The 25,998-nt window shown below is 37.0% G+C and overlaps 1 non-coding gene across 1 annotated transcript; it reads right to left on the reverse strand.

Annotated features, from left to right (window-relative positions):
• Positions 1-1,335: 1,335 nt before the first annotated feature.
• TRNAD-GUC (transfer RNA aspartic acid (anticodon GUC)) lies at positions 1,336-1,407 on the reverse strand. The gene has a single exon. It is a non-coding gene; the product is annotated as a tRNA-Asp (tRNA).
• Between the last annotated feature and the right edge of the window lie 24,591 nt (positions 1,408-25,998).

Here is a 25,998-nt window from a genome sequence, read left to right on the forward strand (position 1 = left end):
AATTTAGAGTTTTATATGATTGCCGCTAGAGAGGGGTGTTTGTTTGGAGGTCATCCACCCCCTAGCTTGAATTTCAGATTTTGAGAGCAGTGATGCAGATTTAGAAACCTTTTGCTGAATAAAGTCCGCAGAAAGAAATTGAAATCCTTACACCGAATAAATACGGACTTTGATCAGTTATAATCCTTTTCTATTGGCCGTAAGAAGCAATAGGCCTATATTGCTCTCTTGTGTGACGTGAATAGAGACTAGGATGAATTTTTTTTTATTGTTTATTAAAACAATTGATTTAAAATATACCTAGAAAGTTGATTCACGGAAATAATCCTCTTATTCGAACAAACAAAGTGAAGTGAAAGGGAAAACAACAACTATTTCTGACCATAGAAAAGTAGACCTGTGACGAGATAGTCAAGGACTTCCTGATTGACGTCACAGAGAAATAACAATTTTGTGGTTAAGAAAGACCAGAAATAGAGAACAGGAAGATAGAAGAGAATAACAAAGTGTGTATAAAAACACTAGTAAAAATTTACTAGGGGTCAGTTGATCATTCTCGGATGAAACTATACTAGTCGCGTTATCCGTACTCAGTACTCGCGTAGACTTTGTCCGTCTCTCCATTCCATTGTTGGATGTTATACTTGGAAACATGTAAGTTGGAATTATTCTTTATTTGTTTCTTAAGATGCATAAAATTACTACCAGAGGTAGCATATATCCTAATCATATTCCTCAAGCACCTTAGGCCTATGTGCCAGGACTTGTAATTTGACATTGTACTATTATCTGAATTTGCATATGAAATTGATTCAGGTTTTAAATACGCTTATGTCCAAAACTATTTGATTTAATGGTTTGAATTCATGTTATTGATCAAGATAATGGACAGGAGTAATTTATAGCATTTCATTGCAAATAATTGTACATGTTTCATGCGCTTGTTGGTCCAAGATATTGTGCCGACATTCGCGTCGTGCTTTGATGTAATGATTAATTTAGTTGTGAGGGCCAACTAAGCTCATCTTTAGGATTCATTCAGATTACTGTAAATAAAATGATAGACTAGATTCCTAGTGTCATTATTGATCTATTTACCAGTAATAATAATGAAAATCCCCGTTCTTTCCCGTGACATGGTAGTGACATGGCAATATTGAGGTATTATTCACATATTATAACTACCAATGCCACTAGACTATCGTAAGTATGGATAGCTCACTCCTATTGAGGGAGTGAATGAACAGGGTACTTATTTCATTATATGTATATCTTATTTTACTATGCATGTATTTACATCAAGGTGTTTAAAACACCCCTTTTTATTTGTTATGGCTCCCCGGCGGGGAATCGAACCCCGGTCTCCCGCGTGACAGGCGGGGATACTAACCACTATACTACCGAGGAGTGTGGATAGCTCACTCCTATTGAGGGAGTGAATGAACAGGGTACTTATTTCATTATATGTATATCTTATTTTGCTATGCATGTATTTACATCAAGGTGTTTAAAACACCCCCTTTTATTTGTTACTTGTATATTTTTTAGCTCAAGGATTCCAAAGGTGGCTCTACTTTCGAGTTTCAGGCCTGCTTAAATTTTTGGAAATTGGGCATTAGCAACTTTCCAGTTTTAATAATCTATATTTCCCCCGTAATGACCTCAAACTTGTTATGTTGGACTTTGCTTATCGAAAGGTTTCTAAAACTGCCTTCCTGCCCCAAAAATTTGAAGTTCAGGATGGGGCTGGTGGCGGCTGCCTTCCTGCCCTACTGATGTCTCTGTGTAGGGCTGTCATATGAAACTATCCATCGCCCTTTCACGTGGTTTTAGTTACATTTTTTCGGACTCTTGACTGCGAAGACATTACGTTTTGACATAGTATTCATTTGCCGAGCAAACCTGCATCCTATAGAAGGACTTGGATCTAGTGTGCTCTGAACGCCTCAAATATTACTTTTCTTCAATAAATTATTGACTTGAAACGAACAACCAATTATATAGACTTGCAGAAAATATTCTAAAGTTAGCACAACATGAAGTGTGCATCAAACATTACTTTTCGCAAATTTATTATTTTAAAATAAATTTATTAGCTTCTTTGCGCTAAAGCCAAAATTTAATAAATTGTTAAATACAATTTAAATATATAATTATAAGGTCAAAGAAAAACTATTGTCCAGGGACTATTCTTATCAGAATATAAACACCTCATCCAGTTTTTTTCCAGGAGGTAAAGTGCCACGGACCGACGAGAGGTTACCACGTTGGATAGACACAGATATGCGCTGTATTAGATAAGATATGGAGCGAACTTCACCGGAAACAGAAGAAATGCGTCAGCGCATGTGAAGTCCCACAGTAAACATTTACGCTTCTTTCACATTATCCGGCAAGTTGCCGGATCCGTTTCCGGCAGTTTGCCGGATGAGAAGTGTACCCTCTTACATTGTCCGGCGTTTTGCCGTGGATGAAAAACATGCGAGCAGGGTTGCAGTGCAACTGAAGAAACAAAACCTTGTGACACTTGACGTGTTGTGGTGGTTGCAATGCACAGATGCAAAAAGTGTCTTTTACTCGCCTTGTTAAGATAGACAGAAATAAAAATTGTTCCATCATCTAAGTACCAAATGTTCAATTCGGTATTCCGTGATTTAACTAAAGAGCGGATAGTTATAGCGAAAAGTGCTGGGCCCAGAGGATCACCTTGTTGTACAGCTCTCTGAGAAGAAATAGTGTTTCCGTCGAAAAACAGGCCACTTGGTTGAGCATAACATTGATAAGCTACGAATAAATTGAAGGAAAATCATTCATCACTGCGGCAAGCATAGTATCCCGGCGAAGCTCATCAAATGCGTTACGAAAATCCAACTTTACAACCGGCTTAGTAGCACTGTGAGTAGAAGAGAAATAAACTCGGGTTTCGTGAACAGCTGCCTCGGCCGTATTAGGAACACAAACACCAAGCTGATGAGGGGATAAAAAGTTCTTAACTGGCTCACGTATTCTAAAGCAAATTATTTTTGACGATATTCTGCGCCAAACATTCCCAATTGCTATGAGCCGAATACCACCATCCCTTTTTTCAGAGCTGTAAGTTTGGCACCGAAAAACAGAGGGCGAACTTCCATCGGTATGTTTCCAGAAATGATTAAATTAAGTAGATCACAAAAGGATTTTAATAATTTTTCCTTCGATTCCAGTATTTGAAAAGAAAGAAGGTCTTTAAGAATTGAAGGACGAAGCCCGTCTAGACTTCCCGCGCTGCCTGTCAGAAAAGAGTTAATTGCTTTTTGAAAACCTCCACAGTCGAAACTCCTTGAAAAGTGTGTTGATCATCTGGAAGATCCGGCGCAATGAAATTGCCAGGGTGGGCAGGATGTTTCTCCAACAGGGTCTCCAATACAGAGGTATCCGGAGCCCCAACCGTACCATCAGAAATTAAAAGACGTACTGCTCCGCGTATGTCCCCATCGGCAAGTTTATTCTCTACAACCTTCAAATTAGAAAATTTGTGGTTTAATCGAGATATGTTCATCTTTGTTGAAGGCCAGGTTAAAGCTCATGATCAATATTGCACCAGAGGCGAACTAGCTGCTTCACCCACAAAGTCAGATTTTTAACTTTACCTGATTGTTTGGGAGCACTTAAGGCAACACATGGAAATAGGCATAGGTTGATCCAGTCTTTTGTATCATTTGAAGTTGTTATATGATTTAATAGCTCTACGAGTGCATCAGCCACCGTTGATCGAGCACCTCTTGGAACACGTCTTAAAATGTGTGTCGAGGACCTTAGTGACAGTAATATCTTGCCCAGGTTAGATATCGTCAAAATGTTTGTGTTGCTACTGATGTTAGGTCGGTAACATTTGCGGTTTTACCCTGAAGGCAGGCATTAAAGGTGATATCAGAGCAAACATCATCATCACACACAACCCGTTGTTTCTTGCCAGTATATATAGCTAGGCCTCCAGCACTTATATAATTTTTTCCACAATGAGGGCAGGGCAATGCATTAGCACTTCTAGAAGCATCAGGGAAACAGTTACCATTGCTAGCACTTGGCAATGAATCACTATTTGTAAAAGCTGGCATCTTTGCAGCTTGCGAAACACATCCGACACTTGAAGATTCCATTAGTTTAGTTTATTACGTAAATTTGTTTTAATTATATATATTTTAATTAAATAGGCCATTTTATAAATTAAATATAGGTATTGTTGTTTTAATTTCAAAAGGTATTTGAAAAATTAACGAACGTATGACGACATTTTAACTGAACTTCTGATATTAATAAAATCAGTTCTCCTGAACTAATATAAACGTGGATTTCGCGAAATTGATCCTTAGATATTCAATGATCCACTAATATCACTTTAGTGCACCAATTTACATGTCTTCCTGCATTAAAACTCAAATTTCATGGCGTTAAATGAAACCTTGGGCATCTAAGTCAACAATTACAACAATAATTCAACTGCGGTAGGTCTCATAGTTTTGGAGCTATGGACAGTTCATTTTTTCATGTTTTCGGCAGCCTATAACTTCGCAAAGAAGCATTTGTGCACCCAGGTTGATCTATACTTTTTGTCTTATCTTGGTATAAGGAATCACCTCCCAAAGGTTGTCGGTGTTGTTTTGAAACACCTTGATTAATGATATGTATGTCTTTATACGAACCGGTTGTTAAAAAATTAGAATAACATCACTAGTTGCAAGTAAAGAGCAAAAGGTCTTAACAAATAAGTTATTACACAATTTTGAAATATATATTTAAAATAATGTTTTAAACTGTTCAAAATATATGTTTAAAATCATGTTTTAAACTGTTTTAAACATGAGTTTTTTCGTGTGTGTTTTAAAACTTGTTTAAAATATTTTCAACATTTTTTATGTTTTAAACACATGTTTTGTTCTTTTTTTAAAAAAAAGTATTTTTTTCAACTCTGATCGGACTCCGCAGCAGAGATGGTCATCCTCCCTCATTTTGCCCACATGAGGGCTGCCCTCACCCTCATTTTAGTAGTTGAGGGTGAGGGCGTTGGAGGGTGAGGGCGATAAAGTAATTGAGGGTGAGTGTGAGGGCGTCAATGGAGGGTGAGTGTGAGGGGAAGGTGAGTGTCAGGGCGTCAATGGAGGGTGAGTGTGAGGGAGGATGAGGAGAGCCCGTCAATGGAGGGTGACTGTGAGGGAAGGTGAGGGGAGGGCGTCAATGGAGGGTGACTGTGAGGGAGGGTGAGGGGAGGGCGTCAATGGAGGGTGAGTGTGATGGAGGGTGAGGGGCGTCAATTGAGGGTGAGGGTGAGGGAGGGTGAGGAAAAATGATCATCTCTGCTCCGCAGGCGGGTGTTATGAAAGACATCAGTTATCGACTCCTTAGGTCGCCAAAGAAATCTCTCCGTCGTTTGCCACAAGAAACCGGCTGCAGCTATTTAACATGTGTTTTATGGGTGTTACCACTAACATTTAATTTGTATCCTCACTAACACTAAATTTATATTCTGCACTTTCGCTTCAAAAATCCAAAACCTTATTCCTATTGTACGGTACAGTGGAGAATATTTGCTGTTTTTCTTGACGCGTTCTCAATATTATCCCGTATGAATTTAAACAAGTATACATAGTTCAATAAATATCCCATCCTTCCTTGATCATTTGTCAGAAACCGCATGAAAATCGGACTTCAGTTAGAAATTCTAGACCCAAATGAAATCCACGAGTTTTTTTTAAATCGCGAGTTAATTTATATAAAACTATTAATTGATAAGAAAAAAGCTAAAACAAAACTAAAAGAATGGTTTAAATTTATTTTCAAACTTTTCTCTAAAATAACTATACTTATCAAATTTTTAGGTAGTAAGTAGTATGAGATCCAGATCAGGAATATTTTTTAAAAAAGAGAAGAACAATAGCAAACACTCAAATAGGCCTTTTAGAGACCCAAATAGCCTCGTGTATGTCTATGTTCAGGGCTGGCTCTAGGCAATTCGCCGCCGCCACGTGCAATGGCATCATTTTTCACCCTGCCTTTCTTAAGAAAGATCAAATATTAAAAGCCATGATTTTAAATAAGCTACGCCATCATGAACAACGAAGGGGAGGGAAAGTGCACTTACACTCAGAAAGGCCTAAACACTACAAATACAATCTCATTGTGTCTGTTTTTTTCTTTAATAACAATTTATTATGTCAGTGGTGAAAGATAAAGCAAACACACACCCGCAGGTAGTCCTTTCTGTAGAATTCAATATGGAGTTTTAACGTCAATAAATCAGTTCGCAATTCCAGTGAAACTAGCTTTTTATATTTATTTATTGATTTTCCTTCTCCATCTGTTAAATTTTTCTTTTATAATAACTTGTTTCCAACTACATTGATAACGAGCTAGTTTGTGATAAAGGCAATACTAGTTTTGATATCAAAACTGTAATAACTATCTAAACAAAACAGGTGTTTGCTACTGTTCAAGAATTGAATTCTTGTATTTGACAACAATCAAGCAATTCATGCTGGGATTTATTTGATCATTTGCTTTAACACTCTCCATGTACCCTTAAACTAGTGCGACCTAAACATGATATTTGAATGTCGCATTTAAATAGAAGCTCAGCTTAGAAAATTTAACTATCATCATAATTTCCGACAAGAAATATTTATTTTAAATAATATAGTTATGACAGATTTTGACGCCCTGCGCAAATGCACATGTTGCACATTTTTTAGAGCCGGCCCTGTCTGTGTTTCTTTTTTTCACTATTTTCACTTCAAAGTTTTTTTCTTTCTTTTGTGTGATTAATGGTTCTATAGTGGGACTCTGATTTTGTAATGTTATACTACGAAAATTTATTAATATGTTGACCTGATAAATGAAATCGCTTATTGTGCTAATTTCCAGGAAAATCGATTTTTCTCTTACAGTTCTCAAGTAGCCCTGGTCTCCCTTAGTAGAATCTAATATTGAAACTGAAAACGAGATCTCGAACCAATGCTGGTTTCAGTACTGGGATGAAGATGGACAGGAGTATATTCTGAAGATATTGAATACTTATCAAAAAATCATTTTTTCATATTTCTTAAGTGTGTTGAGAATCTATGCCATTTTTATCTTTTAGATTATTGACTAGCAGCGTTCACCCCGCTTCGCTGCGGTCACCCCGAAACGCAATAAACTTTGTTACTTAGATAATTTTTACTTTTTCGCTTTCAAGTGATATGATAAAAACCATAGAAGATTGCAGTAAATCTTAACATTATATCGCCTGTCATTTATGTTAACCCGCCCCGCTTCGCTGCGGTCATCCCGGTGCTGGCATATTGTAAAAGTGTCTGTAAAAATAAGCAAATCAATTAAAAAATTTTAAACAGAAGATTCAAGCTATTTTCCGCTGTATATCGCCTGTCATTTATGTTAACCCGCCGAGTGACACGGTCATGCGGGTTGCATATAAATACGTTTATTTTTACCTATGATGAACTAATAACAAAGGATTTGTACGTTATGGACACTTGAATGGTCAATTATCTCAAGACACTGGTAATTAAAAATTAAAGTGATATGATAAAAACCATCTAGGGTCCAAATCCTAATAAGCCCCCAAAAATGAAAGAAATTGGTTCAGCCGTATTAGCGTGATGAGCGGACAAAGGATTTTGTACGTTCTCTTTTATATATATAGATATATTTTTTCTGTTTTCTTTAGCATGAAGGAGAGTTTTAATTATTTGATTTCCGTAAAGATACAAACCCTCTCCACCCCCCAAAAAACTTTTTAAAGTGAATTTTTTCCACTAGTTTTTAACTGGAAAAAATTTGATCTTTTTAAAATAAAATGGACTTTCGACTATTCTCAATAGTTCAAAAATAAATAAATAACGTAACATAACACAAAATAAAATTAAAAAATAAGGAATATTTTTTAAATATCTTCTCGACTTCTAATGCCTTCATAAAAACTGGACTTTAGCTAGGAAAATCAGTCATCTATATCAAGATACTTTTTCACATACTAAAATCTGTACATTTTGCCTTTTTCTTTTGTTTCTTCGACCTACCTTATCCCTTTTGTGTAATCGTTTATCAGTGAAGAGTCAAGGGTAAAAGTGGATCTGAAAAAGTAGAGGGATGCATGACGTTACCCCGCGGCGTCTTCCATGTATATCTTTGCCCATTGTAATTCTTTTAGGAAGTGGAGGGACACCATATATAATTTTTGGAATGGGCGAACGACATCCACCCGCGTTCCTCTCACTTTTACCCCTGTGAACAGTGAAATAAGTTTAACCCTTTTAGGATATTTGGCAACTTTTGTTACCATGGCGTAGTATCGTCTTTGATCGCTTATTTCTGTTCTATAACAGGTATTTAAACCCGTTTTTTATTGGTCAAGTCAACGATGGACCAAAGAACACCCTATGTGCGTTTTGAAACCGGATGATCAACTTGGCGGCGCCAAGTGGGCCGGAAGGGCGTGACTTTTCTTTTTTTTTTCTTAAGGCAAATTTTAAAAAATTAAGATACCAGAGTGCAACTTTGCATACTGATTGTGTGTACTTATGGGTATTTCCCAAATTGTTTGGAGATTCCTACGTGAAACCGGGGCCGGGCCCGAGGGGCGCAAGTTTTCCGAGGGGGTGATTTTTTCAGAAAAAAAAATCCGTTTTTTTTTTCGATGTTTACGGTTCAAGTGTATGATAGGGACATGTGAGTGGTACCGTTGGAAAGAACTTGATATATTGAAGAAAACTGCATTTAAACCATGAGTGTAGGCCAAATAGTAATGACGCGTAAATTTTTATAATATGCATATGTGTATATATGTATATATAGGTCCTAAATTCAGATTTTCAACAATTTTTCCGTCCTTTGTTTTCAAGATACAGGATTGAAATTTTGCACAAGTTTTGTGTACATAACAACGTATTATTTTTTTTTAAAAAAATCAGATCCTTACGTGAACCCGTTCCCAGTCTCGAAGGGCAAAGTGTTTTGGCGGATTTTTTTTTCTATTTTTCAGTTTCAGGTGTATGATACGGACGTGTAAGTGGTAACTTTGGAAAGGGAAGGGATCGTTATACTAAAGAAAATGGCGTTTGAGTCATATATATACATATATATATATATATATATATACAAACATATACCATATATATACATATATATGAAGAAATGAGTCATCTTCTGAGTTTGAAAAATTTCTCCCGACCTTACTTTTCAAGATACAAGATTGAAATTTTGCACACGTATTATGTACACAACATATATTAAAAAAATCAGAGCAATACCTGAACTAGGCCCGGGCCAGAGGGGCGCAAAATTTTCCCATTTTTTCGGAAAATCTCCATGTTTTTTCCCGATTTTCCCGTTTTTGATGCATAATACGGACAGGCAAGTGGTACCGTTGGAAAGTATGCCCTATCTGAAAAAGAAACGAGGTATGAACCATAATCCTACGATAAATGGTAAGGAAGCAGTAGCTGTTTGAGTGAAAGTGGAAATTCTAAAAGGGTTAAAGCATTTTTTTAAAAATAGGCCTACGTTTTATGTTAATATTTTATTCATTTTAACATTGTATTTATGTAGGTGTACATCGTTTTATGTTACCTGGAATTGAGTTACAAGTTGCAAACTTTTCTTAAAATGTGTGCAAGAAGTGTGAGCAAATGCAAAATGTGTGCATTTTTATTCTTTTGCTTCCATTTTACAGTAATAAATTTTTAAAACGTACACTAAAGAACATGAAATAAAATCTGATTTTATTATAACAAGTGTGTTTCTTATGTAATGGGTGGGGCAGGAAGTTAGTATTTATACCACTCCGGCATACACAGCTTTTTTGTTACCCGGCATGCTCTTCTGCAACATTATGCCGGATAATCGATAGTCTACTGTATTTTAATTTTAGTGGAGAGAGAACCGTATGTTTTATCTTTATTTTTCCATTATAACATATGAAAGCTGGAACATACGGTTTTCTGTCCACTAAAATTAAAATACAGTAGACTCTGTGTTTTCTGAGGGTACTCCCGTTTCCTTCCCCATTCTCATTCTACCAATTGTTTCATCATTATTCACTTCCTTAACCATCCGTCTCCTTTAGCCTAACGGGCATAATCATGGCACGTTGAACTAAAAGATTTTAGTTCATTTCATTTCAAAAACATTTAATTATACTTCATTCTGAAGATAAATCCTGAAAAAAAAATCAAGAGTCAAAGAAGATCTATCATTCGATAGAGATGAAAAGGACAAGTTGGTTAACGTAGTTGGTTTTCTAGTTCCTACGAATTGTTTATGAAAATATTAGACTAACGTTCACTGACAAAAATCTTTTAGTGAAAAGTTCAATAACATTACCAATACCTCTTCTGAAAATGTAGTACATTTCGTTATATAAAATTATTATTTAAAATGTATGAATATACTAAAGCTTCATTATAAGTATACAGGGTGTCCGAAAAAGAATATACCCTTTTCAAAAAACAATATTGTCGCGTCCCCTAATGTAATATTAGAATCTTTTATATACCAAAAGCAAGGTAATATATCAAAGTTCTTTTTTTTTTACCTCCTTTACAAAGATTCAATATGGGCGTCCTTCGTGACACGGCAGATATCTAGTCGATAGTCCATTTCCCCCCATATTCGAGTCAATATGTCTCTTGTAGCAACAGCAAAGGCTTCTGTGATCCGTTGTTCCAGCTCTGTCAAATCTCGAGGCAATGATGGGATAAAGACGGTCGGTCTTTGACAAAGTCTCATAAAAAGAAATCATCACCATTTTGATTTATGACCTACTACCCAGCGTGACTCACTCTGACTCACCGGCCCACCGTGACTCACTCTAACCCACCGACCCATCGTAAACCTCTCTGACCCACCAACCCACTTTGTTCAGTTCATTGTAGACAGCACCGGTGAATTTGTATACGTTTTACTTTCGAGGCCCCAAGGTTTCTTCCTTTTTCCTTTGTCTCAATTTACTTACCTCAGATGAGTATATCTACATAAAAAAAATCTTCAGGCATTTTTGGATATTGATACTGATATTTGTAATTGTAATAATAGCAATAAAACATACTACTTGGCTTTCGAGAGACAGACGAATTTTACAGTTTTTTTTCTTTATTTGTCCTATTTTACCTTAATTTGAGACTTTTAAATTTCATCCTATTTTCCACTTAAAAGTATCTGTAATTCAACAACGAGATAATTATATATGATAATTAAATTGAAATTCATCGTAATATGGCCCATGACAAACAGTTTACCATTTTATATAGTAAAGGTCAAATCTACTGGTATTGTAACAGAGTGGCGCTTGAGCGATTGGCCGTAGAAATTCAGTCTGATTAGTGTTAATTTCACAGCCTTGTTTAATTACAATTGTAAGCTCTTTAGTCAGTATAGAGGAGCGTGGATCATAGATCAGAGTTTATGATGATGGGTTTTGTTGAGTGGTGGGTCAGTGGGTCATGGGTCAAGTTTTCATTGAACCATGCTAACTTTGCCGTAACTACTGGCCGGATCTCAACCAAATTTGGTGGGCAAATAGCCCATGATCAAGGTGATAAAAAATGCTATATATGGTGCCCGGGCTCTTCTAGGGACAAGCTCAGTTCGGCTTCTTTTACTCACCATATATGGTATTTTATCTCTAGGTAACTACTGGCCAGATCGGAACGAAATTCGGTGGGCAAGTAAGTGACCCCTCTTCTAAAAAGAGCGTTATACTTGGTAGCTCGCCAAGGACAGGCTCGGCTCGCCTTATATGTAGTACTTTATGTCTCGGTAACTACTTGGTGGACCTGAGCCGAATTTAGTGGGCAAATTGCCCAAGGCTTGGCTTGGTTCGACTTACCTTGTGTGCAGTATTTTATTTCTCAGTTACTACCGGCCGGCTCTGAACCAAAATTTTGACGGTCTACTGAATAAAAATTGCTATATTTGTTGGCCAAGTTCGGCCAGGAACAGTCTCGGTAGGGTTATATGTACTGCTTTATTTCTCAGTAACTACTAGCAGGATGTGAACGCAATTAAATGAGAAAGTAGCTCGTCGCCTAGTCATTAAGATCGTTATATTTAGTGGCCAGATTTGGCTCGACAACAGAGGCTGTATTCCACAACTTTGTACGCTTGAGAGCTTCTGAATTCGGTTCACGTTGACTTGTTAGTAGTCTATATAGGAATTACGAATACAAAATCCAAATCGAAAAGCTGTTGTTGCCTTCTATTACCCTATTTGTTGTAGGGGAATTAACATTAGAACGGGAAGTAATGGAGAATTGTACCTTTTCTTGTAGCAATAGAGGAGTAAAGTCAGAGATGTAACCTATTCTTATGATATGACTCCATAACAGAAACATAGTTCTCGCTATCTATTATGGTTCCACTATTCCGATCACCTGAAATAGTAGATTTCTAACATTTCCGGTTTGGATAGAAGGATAAAAGTAAAAATAAAACTTATTCTTGGGACGCTGAATACACATAAGAAAGTCATTACTCGCTACCTTTTACCACTTTTGCTCTAGGGATGCGCACGAGACAAGTTGAGACAGGACTTTTCTGACAAAATTCAAGTCAAGACACGGCTCTTCCAATAGAGAAATATAAATTTTTCAAGGTCGAGACACCATTTTTACAGCACATTTTCGAGACGAGACAGCCACAAATCTTGTCTCGTGCGCATCCCTAGCTATGGAAATCAATATTGAAACCAAAAGTACTTCAACATTTCCAACCTTACTAGAGACGTACAGGTACGGAAGGTAAATTTTTGTAATGCGGTGAACCGATTAAAACAAACTCTTTCCTATGGTTATCAAATTATCAACTTTAAAACAGAAAATGGTTCATTTTATCACTTCCGGCTTAAGTAGAGGGTTAACATAAGAGATGAAATCTATATTTGGGACTTTGAATCGATTTTTAAAAAATACTTCTAGATACACCTTACCGTTTTCTTACCGTTTTTAGCTCTACGAAGGTCAATGTTGAAGACGTAAGTACTAATAAATTCCTACCACTCTAGTTTTAGTATGGTAATACAAGAGAAAATGGTGTATTTTCTTGAGACGTTGAATTATTTCCAAAAGTCCGCTTGTCGTTATCTATTACTGTTTTTGTTCCATGTTGATCAACGTCGAAACCGGAAACGGTTGATTTCTTTTACTTCCGGTTTGATTACAGGGTTAACGGGCGAAATGGAGCCTATTTTTGGGACGGTCAATGAACTCCAATAATCTTCTTCTCGATATCTCTTACGTCTTACCGTTTACAGACAGGCGGACATAACTGTTCAATAATAGGTCTATTCCCGATATTTAGGCCTATAATTAGCAATATTTTAGACGTCTAAAATTAGAAAGTTGCATAAAACTAATTCTGCACGTACAGCTTATCAAAGGTATGTTGTTAATGTGCAATATTCAAAGAAGACAAATATCTAGTCTAGTCTCTCTTTTTTAAAAAGAAAAGAATATATACATATTCCGTAGCCTTGTATATGGTCAGCCTAAGAGCCTTCAGCGCAGAAGTCTGGGGTTCGATATCCACTAGGAGCTTATGTGGTTGATACATTAAGGCCACATCTCATATTACCTTAGGGATAAATGGGACGTTAAACTCCCTCAATCAACCGAAGAAAAGAAGGTAAAGAGCAATGTGAAGGTGTTTAACGGGTTGCATAGGTTCCAGGCATATAAAAACAAGAAACACTGATTCAGTTACTCACTCATCAGCAGATCACTGAAACCGCTTGGTCTAGGGAGCATAAAATTTGCATAAATGTTCTTCTTAAACTCTGCGTTGTAATGAAGATTGAATTTTGTAAGATTTATAAGGGAAAGAAAGGGTAATAGTATTTCCATTCCTGATCATTACTAATTAAAAGAATGGCAATGGATTTCTAATTTGTATACACAATCTTCTGGATGATAACATGAAACCTAAAGATAAAAATAAGCTAATTATTTAACATCATGAACACCTGCGGTCAGTGGTACCAGACTTGCTAGCTTAACCTACTTCAAGTTAAGGTTAGCTATATTCGAAAGACAATTAAGCGGTTTAAAATTCAGGATTCTATGCAACTTGAAGTTTAGTTTATTTAATGACTGACGATGTTATAAAGTACATTTTTTATTCACTGTATACGGCAATTTTTATTTGCAAGTCATTCAGTGTAATTCTTTCTTTATTTGGATTACAGTCCACACAGATCAGATATAAACTTATGCTTTTTATGTTATCTTAATGGACCTTCCGATCGTGCCTGCAGAATATGCAACCACAATTTACTCTAAGGAGTGGCAGGTTGCATAGGAATCAGTGACCGTTTTAACGGAATTTGTTTTACCAAAACCCCATTATGTATTTACCCTATCTATCCGTCCGGAAGACAAAACATCTCAAGAACTATTTGATACACCATCAATTTTGGCCTAGGTATAAAGGGTCAAGAGCTACAAACCGATTTCGTTCATTGAGATAATCCTTCCACCATAAATGGTTGAAATAAATCATTTCCGGTTTAACATTGATTACTATAGAGCAAAAACGTTTGATTAGAGAGTGAGAAGTGGTTATCTGCAATCGATTAACCGTCCCAAGAATATACTTGGGGGCTCAATATGGAAATTCATTTTAGTTGGAAGTGTGAAATTCAGTACATAAACTCTAAATAAGAATAAGGGAACATGTGTTTCAGCATTTCTCAAAATGCTGCTCCTAAGGGAGGGAAGGATCATTTCTATAATGTTCAAATTACTCTACTTTGATATCTTGCGAGCACGTATTTCAATGTTTTCGAAAATTTCGCTTGTAAATTGGAAAAGGGGCAATTGCTCTAATAATTAAAATTCCGATTTTGTATTTATTACACGTTATTTTTTTCCGTGCGAAGAACAGGCGTTTTGCTAGGGTAGCTACATATTGATCGATACTAGATAAGAAGGACTACGTGATCACTGAAATAAACCTCATGGCTGTCGTTTCAAAGAAGGCCACAAGGTAAATAACATCAAGGATTGGGAACAAATGCTCTTAATGTTGTACATTTTTTAAACAAAGAGGGAATGTGATGTATCAATCTAAAGTTCAATTTTGACAGAACTTCGATGGAATCAATGTCCACATTATTTCGTTATTTCGCTTGCTTTAAGAGCATTGTTTCATTTTATATTTGTAATCGGCAAGATAATGCACTGAAGTTATCAAGTAACACCAAGGGCCGGATTAAGGGAGGGGCTTAGGCCGCGCCTCCATTGCATCCGAATGCAACTGCGAACGCGAATGCGAATTCATGCGCCTCTACTACATCCGAAGTTTTGTGAATGCGAATCAAGTTGCAATATCTATTTCAAACCTTCAATGTAAAATATTTTTGCTTGAAAATTCATATCTTAAAGTTTTCAGAGCAATAATAATAATAATAATAATAATAATAATAATAATAATAATAATAATAATAATAATAATAATAATAATAATAATAATAATAATAATAATAATAATAATATCTATTAATTTCCTTTGTGCAAAAAAGAGTGAACGTCGCTCCTGTTATTATTATGCTTCTGTGCTAACCGCTATTTTCACTTTAAATTAAATTAACTAAATAAAATTAGAATTGCACAATCAACCAACTTTCTAAGAAAATTTTCTCCATGAGTAAAAAAAAAAACGTTTTTGCTATTTCAAACATATTAGTCAATTATTACATGTATTTGTAAAATCATTATTTGAGGAAGAAAGAGGAAATATAAATTGAATAAAAAGTTGCGGTTCATGTATTAATTAAATCTTTATATTTTAAAGAGAAAGAAAATTATACATACCTTCCATTCCAGGTTCTTAACTTACATCTGCCCATAATTTGGTCACGACGTGTCGTTTGTGGTAATCTGGATGACCTTGGATCCATAATGGAACTTTATCAAAAACACAATTTATTAAAATATCAACATCTATTTCCATTTTTATTTTTATTTCTATCTCCGCACCTCGCAACGTCGTCTACTTTCACGCAAAAGAGCCCTTCTTCTCTCACGTTGTAGCGCTCAATTTCTCTGTAGACGACTGTCCATTCGCACGAATTCGGACGAACAATCCCAGCATGTTGGGATCGTTCGCATTCGCATCTTTTCGTCGGTTTTCGCAATTCGCAGGTCGGAACTAGTCGAGGCACTCTCAATTTATTTATACGTGCTGGGAAATTCGCAATCGCATTCGGAAGCAATGGAGGCGCGGTCTTAGCGGTCTGTAGCTTCGGACCTCCAGGTGGACAGGAGCTCCACTTTGATCAAAATCTCAGCTGGCTGTCTAAAAAGAATCATACGAGATACAATCATTATCATAAGATAAAATGTGACCCAAAATATGAACATATTCCCTTAACTTTCCTGTTGTACTTTCACAGAAATGTAGTTGGAGAAGTGAGCAGGGGCCACATATTTTTTCTAGCCCCGGACCTCCAAATCGGTTAATCCAGCCCTGGGGAACACATCAGATTAGAAACAGAGATAATAAGAGAAAACTTGTACAATGGCAGCTGTACACCACGTGAATAAGTTTGCTATATATCGCGTGATATTTTCTCAATTATTAATGAAACCAGATTATTATATTTATACCACTTCCGGTTTTAGCAGAGAAATTAGAATGGAGACTGAATATGCTCTTGGGACGCTTAATTGATTGCGAGAGAGCTCTTCTCGCTATCCGTTACTGTCTTGAATCTATAACGATCAACGTTAAACCGGAAGTGGTTGACTCCTTCCTTTTCCAGTTAATAGAGAAATTGCTACGTTTTCTTACAACGTTAAATCAATTCCATAAAATTGCAAATGTGGTTTTAATCCATTCGCTTTTAGGGAAGTTACTGTATCCACTATATACGAGAAAAGGATTCTACTATTATAGAAATAGATGGATATCGTGAGATCTCCGCAATAGGGATATTAAAAATCCCACACAAGCTTTTGGTCACATTTTATCTTATGATAATGACTGCATCTCGTATGATTCTTTTTAGACAGTCAGCTGAGATTTTGATCAGAGTGGAGCTCATTTCCACCTGGAGGTCCGAAGCAACAGCCCCCCAACCCCTCCCTTAATCCGGCCCTTGATGTTACTTGATAACTTCAGTGCATCATCTTGCAGATTACAAATATAAAATGAAACAACGCTCTTAAAGCAAGCGAAATAATGTGAACATTGATTCCATCGAAGTTCTGTCAAAGCTGAACTTTAGATTGATACATCACTTTCTCTCTTTCTTTCCAAACTGTACAACATTAAGAGCATTCGTTCCCAACCCTTGATATTATTTACCTTGTGGCCTTCTTTGAAACGACAGCCATGAGATTTATTTCAGTCATCACGTAGTCCTTCTTATCTAGTATCGATCAATATGTAGCTACGCTAGCAAAGCGCCCGTTCTTCGCACGGAAAAATAACGTATAATAAATACAAAATCGGATTTTTAATTATTAGAGCAAATGCCCCTTTTCCAATTTACAAGCGAAATTTTCGAAAACATTGAAATACGTGCTCGCAAGATATCAAAATAGAGTAATTTGAACATTATAGAAATGATTCTTTCCTCCCTTAGGAGCATCATTTTGAGAAATACTGAAACACATGTTCCCTTATTTTTATTTAGAGTTTATGTACGGTATTTCACACTTACAACTAAAATGAATTTCCATATTGAGCCCCCAAGTATATTCTTGGGATGGTTAATCGATTGCCGATAACCACTTCTCGCTCTCTAATCAACTGTTTTTGCTTTATAGTAGTCAATGTTAAACCGGAAATGATTTATTTCTACCATTTATGGTGGAAGGATTATCTCAATCAACTAACTCGGTTTGTAACTTCTGACCATTTATACCCTGGTCAAAAGGTCATCATATTCATATTAAAATCTTTGAAGAAGGGTTTGGGCAATGGTTAGTCCCTAACGTCTGTGGTCCTCGGTTAATAACCGTGCGACCCAACGGGCAAAAACCTTCCGATAACCTAACCTGTGAATCATTTCTTGCATCGCACTATGTTCGACACCATGTTTTGCACAGGAAGTGCTCTTAACTAGTGCTGTCGAAATCGGTTTTTGAAAAAACCGAAAACCGGTTTTTGAAAAAAGTGAAATTTCATAAACCGAAATGTCGGTTTTGAAAACCGCTTTTCCGGTTTGGTTTTGAAAACCGCTTTTGCGGTTTTCGGTTTTCAGAAAATCGGTTTTCTGAAAAAACGAAAACCGCAAATGTCACAAAAATTCGACAGCACTAATATCAAGTAACGACGAGAAAACAGCAAAGAATCTTTCCCCACTCCGGCTCACAGTTGCCAGATGGAGGGAAATTTCCCTCGGCGTAGGGAAAAAATGATCAAAATTTGCAGAAGGAAAAAAAAAAGATTTTTTTCTTAAAATGTCTTAAAGTGTAGGAAAATTCTTGGTGAATATACTTTTACAATTGGCAGAATAAAAAAATTAAGTTGCAATTTCTCAAAGAGGCACGGCTATCGTTATTGGGAAGTAAAAAGATACAGAATAAAATATGATTGGTGTTTCCTTCACGTATAAACTACTGCAGGTGTCTGGGACTTGCGATAAGAAGCCAGTCAACACATGCAAAACCACAACATTCACATTTATCGGAATGGCAACAAATCAACAATAACATTTTGTATTGAGATACAGATTTTCTTTCTTTCTTTTTTATTAAGAAAGGGAGGTGGTGCCTTTTTGTTAACAAAAGAAAGAGTGGCAGTACTATTTTTAAAAACAAGGGGAAAGAGTAATAATAATATAAAAGATGTCTGTCTAAGTGGATGATATTTCAAATTGAATTTCATGAGTTGCATGTGTATAGGGATATACCTTATTTCTATTGAGCTTAGTGTTGGCTTATTACCCCATTTTAGCAGGTACCACCCGATTTTCAGGTTCTATATTCGTCCCCCGCTTAAACATATCTTAATCACGAAAAACCACCCGCCTTTTGGGATTGGAGAAAAATCTAAGAGGGCTTAGTTGATAAAGTGCTGGTATGGTACATTCAACGTAAACCGTTACACCTCTGACAATCTCAATCGCGATTGAGTTAAATTTGGACTCGCGCTCGGGCTCAGGCTCAGGCTCTGGGCTCTGAGCAGTGCGCGTGTGCAGAATCATTTGCTAATAAGAGATCTGCTCTAATGCACAATGGTTTTCTTTGTGTAGTTCATGTGTTTTTAATGTAATGTATTGGAAGTTTTATACGAATGAATATTCGTTTGTAGATGTTGTGACAAACATACTTGAATTAATCATGCCTTCATAAGCTACAAGAATGCCGAACGACAATTTCAAGTGTAACTTTAAAGACTCTTATAGAAGCGAATTTACGTTTCTTAGCCAGGGCAGAACTCAGTTTGAAGCAAAATGTACACTCTGGAAAACTGTTTCGTTTGAAAAGTAGGATGCAGGGAAGCAAATTGGACCTCCCCTGGTTTTTATATAGTTCATAAATTAGACCACGAGGAACACGAATCTGAAGGAAATTTGACATTCCGAGTTTCGGAACTCGAGATATTAAAACTTAAAGTTTAATATAGACGCTATCTATCTATATGAAAAAACACAATATTCTCTATACGAAACATATTATGTCCTGTGAGATATATAAAGGTAACCAAGAAAGTTCTGTCGCTTTTTGTGGAGGTCTGTGTTCAATTGACCTTTATACCGTGAGTTGAATGCGAATGGATATAAGGAGAAGGTCAGTTGTTGGTGTGGGTATATCCAACATTCTACCTGGTTGTGGCAGTTCAGTTACAACGTGAACTTGTGTAAGGACGGAATCCTCCACAGAGCGTCATAAGGGCGTGTATGCTATACGAGTTCAAACTTGGATCGAACACCACTGCAGCAGGGCGGAAGATACCTCAGGCCTTTCGTGAAGGTGTCGTGATTACGCAGACAGTGCAAGGGTGGTTTAACAAGTTTAAGAACGGTGACGAAACACTCACGAAAGACGCACCACACGTGCCGGAAGACCAACACATGTACAAAATGTGGATCTTCAGGTAGCAGTTGAGCCGAACAGTGGACAGACATGTGAGGAACTGGGGCTAACATTCAATGTTAGTGGAGAAACCATTCGCCAGCACCTCTATCAATTTGGGAAGCACTAAAAGTTGGGTCTATGTGTCTCAGATGATTTGTCTCCGGGCCAGAAGGCTACGCGTGCAGACACCTGTGATTCTTTGCTGTCTCGTCTGAGGAAGGAGCCATTTCTGGACAGGATGTTGACATGTGTTGAGAAGTGGGTCCTGTACGAAGCTCCACGGCGTCGTCATCATTGGTTAAAATCCCATGAACTGGTTCCAAAACAGCTGAAATCAGCAATGCAGCAGAAAGTCATCCTGTGTGTTTGGTGGACTGCTCACGACATCGTGCATCGGGAACTGCTACCGGGTGGTCAGAGCAGAACATCAATGCAACTGTCTACTGTCAGCAGTTGAGCCGTGTTCAAGAAAAACTCAAAACCCTGGAGCCAACACTTCTCAATCGCTATGGGGTTCCCCCGTTACGGAACAACGCTATTCCCCACATAGCTAGAATGAGCCGGGACACCATCCTACGTTTTGGATGGGAAACACTCTTGCATGCGCCATACTGTCCGGACATTGTACCGTCCTCTTATCACCTGTTCCTTTCCTTGGACACTCACTTTAGAGGACTCCAGTTCAACTCCGTAGTAGAGGTGCTAAATGCACTTGATACCTTCTTCGCTTCACGGCAAACCAAGTTCTACCGCGAAGGAATCCATGCCCATCCCGAACGTTGGCAGAAGGTCATTGATACTGATGGGTACTGTTTTTGATCTTCCAGGTACGTCTTAGGTGACATATCGATGCTCTAAGTCATAGGTCAAAAAGCGACAGAACTTTCTTCGTTACTTTTTTACATATTACATAAAACTACTGTATAAGTTCTAGTATCTCGAGTTCGGGAAGTCAGAATGTCAAAATTCGTTCAGATTATTGCTCATTTTGGTCCAGTTTACAAACTATATAAAAATCAAATGGGGTCCCTTTTGCTTCCTGGTCAGTTTATGATCGAATATCTCGAGTTCCGAAATTCGGAATGTCAAAATTCCTTCAGATACGTGTTCCTTGTGGTCTACTTTACAAACTATATAAAAATCAGGTAGAGTCCAGTTTGCTTCCATGGTCAATTTATGTTCGAATATCTCGAGTTCCGACATTCGAAACGTCAAAATTCCTTCATATTCGTGTTCCTTGTGGTCTAATTTACAAAATATATAAAAATCAGGTAGAGTCCAGTTTGCTTCCATGGTCAATTTACGTTCGAATATCTCGAGTTCCGACATTCGAAATGTCAAAATTCCTTCATATTCGTGTTCCATGTGGTCTAATTTACAACATATATGAAAATCAGGTGGGGTCCAGTTTGCTTCCCTGCAGCCGAAAAGTACATTGGAAGTGTCATCAAAGAAATAACTAAAAAAAAAAAAAAAAAGAAAAAGAAAAAAAGTACTAAGGATCGCGGGTCAGTATTTGTAACACGGAAGTTCACATCAATACTTACGGTTTACAACCCTCACTTTTCTGATTTTAAAATATGGCAACCCTAATTTAACTGTGACTTGTACAACCATCGAACTATCCCTTTCGCACTGTGCTGCACATATTACCATAATAGCCTTGGAGCAAATAAAAAAAGTTAAAACACACATATAAATCAATACATTTGTCTCGATCGATAGATGCTTTCACAATTGTTAAAAGGTGTAATTAAAAATAGCAAACATTGTTTCTGCTTTGAAAAGGGCAATCCCTTATAAAACCGCAAACACGGTTTCGGGCGGCTTTCGCTTTCGAAAAGAGCTTTTGCGGTTTCAGTTTCGAAAACCGCATTTGCGGTTTCGGTTTCGAAAACCGCTTTTGCGGTTTCAGTTTTGGAAACCGCTTTTGCGGTTTCGGTTTTCAGAAAACCGGTTTTCTCAAAAACCGAAAACCGCAAATGTCAGAAAAATTCAACAGCACTACTCTTAACCTATGTCCCGAACCTCTATTTTCACGCTCTCTTCACAGTGACGTCACAAGCGAGGAACTTAGAGCTTGTCGTCTGCTTGGCGCGCGAAGATTTGCTAGTAAGACCACAAACAATTCTTTATTTATTTTTGGTTTTTGCTATGTTGAATTGTGTTACTTTCTTTTCTAGTGGTGTACGTGGACGAATGTTATTTAATAGAGAAAAGGTCTATATCTCGGAAGATTTCTTTACGTGGGCTTGGCTGTACAGACATGCAATATTGCAAGATAGTGTGAACTTGAGTACGTGTGTACATATGTATTTTTACGTATATTTGTCTTTCATCTCCAAGTGTTCCACATTATAGAATTAGGGATGTACCGATATGTTGGTAACGGTAATATCAGCCACTTTTGGGAGTATCGGTATCGGCATTGGCAAATAAACACCGATACTTACCGATACATTTTTCAAACTATTTTCAGTTTGTTTAATATTAACAGTGACACTTACTTATATTTCATCGGTTTCTTTTCGAGTTAAAAGTTGTTCTAAATTATTATCAATTGTACAATCAATCGATTTCTTTATGCATGTATACGCCTTTGATTTGCACTATTCATACTCAACTGATAGTTTTAGTCCCTCCATACCAAAATAGTGAAGAAAAGACAAAGGTCCTCAGCCAGGATCATAGGCACCCGAAGAAAATTTTCTATTGGGAGTCGATTTCCCGATTTCAAAGTAAAATAAAGTAATTTTATTTTCCTTATTCATATTCATAAATTTCTATGTATGCATGAAGTTCATAATTTAAAATTATTTTTCGATATCTTTTCTGCTTATTGGTCCTCTAGATGTTTATTTGAGTTAGAAATCAGAGTAAAAACCTGGGACGTCGTGTGGGTAGAACAGGTGGGGCTGTTGCCCACGCCTTGCACCACAGAATGGGCCGTTGAGGAAAACTAGCAGGTTAACTATTTCTAATTCATTGTTGAGATTAGTGTTGTCCACGAGAGGAGATCGAGGCGAGAAATGTCTCGTCTCGTCTGCAATTCGAGACAAGAAGAATCTTTTAAATTCGTTTAAATTTAAAAATATGGGAGTTCTCGTCTCGTTTTCGAGGCAAGATGAGAAACTTCACGAGTCTAATTGGCAACACGAGTTTACCCAAGTATTAAACCTTAATCACTGGTTTAGTGTTGCATGGTTCATCGTTTAAAATAAACTATAAATTGATAAAACGATTGTAAGAACACAATGAAGAGCATTCAAAGATATACAAGTCATTACACAATATACTCCAATAATAAATATGGTTTAACTGCTGTTATATCTCATCCTTCGTGGATCTCTCGTGACTTTAGGCAGTCAGGACAAATTTTGTACACAAATTTACACAAGAGGCTAGAGAAACTTCGAGGCGAGAGGAAAAGAGCTTTTTTCGAAAATCGATTCTACAAGACGAGAAAACCTAATTTCTCGTCTCGTCTCGATTCGTAACACTAGTTAGCATACAAATATTTAGATATAAACCAAATACATTTTTCCGGACTGTGTACTATTAATGTCACGAAGTGCAATCATAGCGTCAACAATGGGCACATTAAAGATAATCTGTGATGGATAGTCGACATGACGTTTAACACGGATGGGTTCCGTTTTAATAATCATGTGGAGAAGATATGAATTGGCAATTTTAAACTTTAAGCCTGAGTGCTGTATATTGAACAAAATAAATTGCTAGCATCAAAGGGCTTCCGCAACTGAATGCATCGACAATTTATTATTATTATTATTATTATTATTATTATTATTATTATTATTATTATTATTATTATTATTATTATTATTACCCATGGTTTTAAGTATTTATTGAGATATTCTTATCAGTAATCACAAAGTAATCTATTTATGCCTGGTGTGGAACTCACCTTATCATTGGTTCCGCAATTACTTTAACTCCAGGCACCGGAAATTTCAGAGATTGCCCTGGTAAAACACATATTTATCTGCAACTTTGCTTAAATACATTCACAGCAACATTTCAGATATAAATACATTTAAAATGTAATTATAATTGAACAATTATCTATCTCATCAAAAAATAAATAAATGATCATGCAACGCAGATACATCGTTAATTTTCCATAATATAAATTGCGTTAAGATGTTCTATTTATTGCTGGCTTATTTATTATTTATTTATTTGTAGTTTGTGTGTAGGAGAATGTTGTGACAGCGAAAATGTTATGCATAAAGAAAGAAAGAAAGACATTCTGGCTGCTTCGTACACCTCTATACCTACTTGCTGCTCCTCGCTGGTGACGTCACGCAAAACGAGGAGCGAAGCGTCTGTGCGTATAGCCCAACCTTTCCTTCTAGTAACCTTGGTTTTGCAGCGATATCATTCACAGTGATAAGTTTTAGCCCTATCTCCCCTAATCAGCTCATCAACCTTTACCTTCTTGCGTTTCGTTTAGGCACTTCGAGAGTGCGCGCTGCGTGGCTGATCACCCATCTCCTAACACTGCTGGCACCCATGCACACATCTCCATAGGCACGCTGCAGTCTGCGGTAAATTTCAGAAGCAGATTGGTCCTCTTTAACAAGGAATTCAAACACAGCACGGTGTCGAAACGAAACATCGCTGCAGGCCATTTTGAAAATCCTGCCTGTGGTTACGTGCTAGCAAAAAAATAGCGTCAACGTCTGGAAAGAAAGAAATGTCTGTAGATTGAGATGATATTCTTGGTTTTACTTACAACTAAAGATTACGGTTGTAAAAACATGTTGCTCATAGAATAATTATATACAGTGTTGCCAAGTTGAATTTACAAAGAGCAGGAGAAATTTGCTTGAAAAAACAGGAGAAAACAGTAGATTAATCTTTGAATGATTGCAGTGGTTTCGGTTCGCCTACAAGTTATTTTCTTTGAAATTTCTAGTCCCTACAAACGGATTTGATAGGCGCTGGCAAATGTTCCATCACATTAAAAGAGAAATTGTGTTCTGCTACAAAACCCGAAAGTCGAATTTCCGCTTCCCGCAGCTGTGTTTTTATTTTTAGAGCTCCAGTCGCAAAAGCTGTTTCTGTATTTTTGTCCTGCAAGTCTTCTTGCGCTGAGCAAATGTTTCTGCTTTTCTGCATGCCGTTATCAACCCATCTTTCTAGTCGATTCTATATGAAAATCACTCACTTTGTAATAGGCATACGTATTCCCCTTACCTCTCTTACTTAGCCACCTGAATTCTTCATTACTTTCCCATTCCAGTTTGTAATTTTGGGAATATTTTTCTTTCTTTCTTGTTGAATCATCATTCATATTAAGCAACACAACACAAAAACTAACAACTTAAAGAACGTAACACTGCACAATAATGTCTAAATTTACGCTTAGAAAGTCAGCATATCCTTTAAATCTAATGAGAAAATAATCAATTCCAAAACCAAAAACAAACGATTCGTACCTCTTCAGTCCGTAGTTCCCTGGCTGAAACAATATGAAACAAGTTCAACGAGCCCTGCTGAGGATTATCGAGTCATAACCAGAGAGGAATATGATTTTACTCTGTGAACTAAAATTGTGCACTACGAGCCGACAAAAATGCTTGGGACGGGTAGTCTGATACACCCTGTATATACTATGTGATCAAAAGTATCCGGACACCTGGCTGAAAATAACTTACAAGTTCGTGGCGCCCTCCATCGGTACTGCTGAAATTCACTATGGTGTTGGCCCACCCTTAGCCTTGATGACAGCTTCCACTCTCGCAGACATACTTTCAATCAGGTGCTGGAAGATTTCTTGGGGAATGGCAGTTCATTCTTCACGGATTGCTGAACTGAGGAGAGGTATTGATGTAGGTCGGTGAGGCCTGGCACGAAGTTGGCGTTCCAAAACATCCAAAAGGTGTTCTATAGGATTCAAGTCTGGACTCTGTGCAGG

The sequence above is a fragment of the Thermobia domestica genome, chromosome 18 (genome assembly GCF_964235325.1).
Source record: "Thermobia domestica chromosome 18, izTheDome1.hap1.1, whole genome shotgun sequence".
In the NCBI taxonomy this organism is placed as follows: Eukaryota; Metazoa; Arthropoda; class Insecta; order Zygentoma; family Lepismatidae; genus Thermobia; species Thermobia domestica.